The sequence below is a fragment of the Rhipicephalus microplus genome, unplaced genomic scaffold (assembly GCF_043290135.1).
Source record: "Rhipicephalus microplus isolate Deutch F79 unplaced genomic scaffold, USDA_Rmic scaffold_156, whole genome shotgun sequence".
In the NCBI taxonomy this organism is placed as follows: domain Eukaryota; kingdom Metazoa; phylum Arthropoda; class Arachnida; order Ixodida; family Ixodidae; genus Rhipicephalus; species Rhipicephalus microplus.
The window spans coordinates 305,001-305,576 of record NW_027464727.1 but is presented as its reverse complement, the minus strand read 5'-3'; the positions used below and the strand labels follow the sequence as shown (position 1 = coordinate 305,576).

Genomic DNA, 576 nt, shown 5'->3' with positions numbered 1-576 from the left:
GCTTCGACGCCTCCCGAGTATTTATAGAGGGGTGGACCACGAAAGCACTCGCAAGTAGCGGAAGCGAAACGCCGTCCGAAACACACCGTTTGCTCGATTTGCGGCAGCCGAAAAAGGCGCGGCAGAGTTTTGGAGTCCAAGCGTGCGCTGAAAAGCGCCCTTCTTGGCCACTGTTTGGCCGAGTGCCAGAAACGTTTGGTTTTGACTGTACGGAATTGAACAAACACTTTTTCACGACTCTAAGCGGTGGATCACTCGGTTCTCGGGTCGATGAAGAACGCAGCCAGCTGCGAGACTTGGTGTGAATTGCAGGACACACTGAGCACTGATTCTTTGAACGCACATTGCGGCCTTGGGTCTTCCCTTGGCTTCGTCTGTCTGAGGGTCGGATCACATATCAAGAGAGCCTTCGGCGCACAAGGGAACGTGAGCCGTCGACTCGTTTTGACCGCGTCGGCAACACGGACAGCACGCTGAACACCTCACAGCGAGCGCCAACAGCGGCCACTCAAGGGCGAGACGGTGGCGACCGTCGTGCCAGAGCCCAACCGAAACGGGGGCGACCGACTGCATTGA

General features: G+C 57.1%; 1 non-coding gene across 1 annotated transcript; it reads left to right on the top strand.

The window, feature by feature from the left end:
* Nucleotides 1–235: 235 nt before the first annotated feature.
* LOC142791262 (5.8S ribosomal RNA) lies at nucleotides 236–388 on the top strand. Its single transcript, XR_012890113.1, has one exon. It is a non-coding gene; the product is annotated as a 5.8S ribosomal RNA (ribosomal RNA).
* The last annotated feature ends 188 nt before the right edge of the window (nucleotides 389–576 follow it).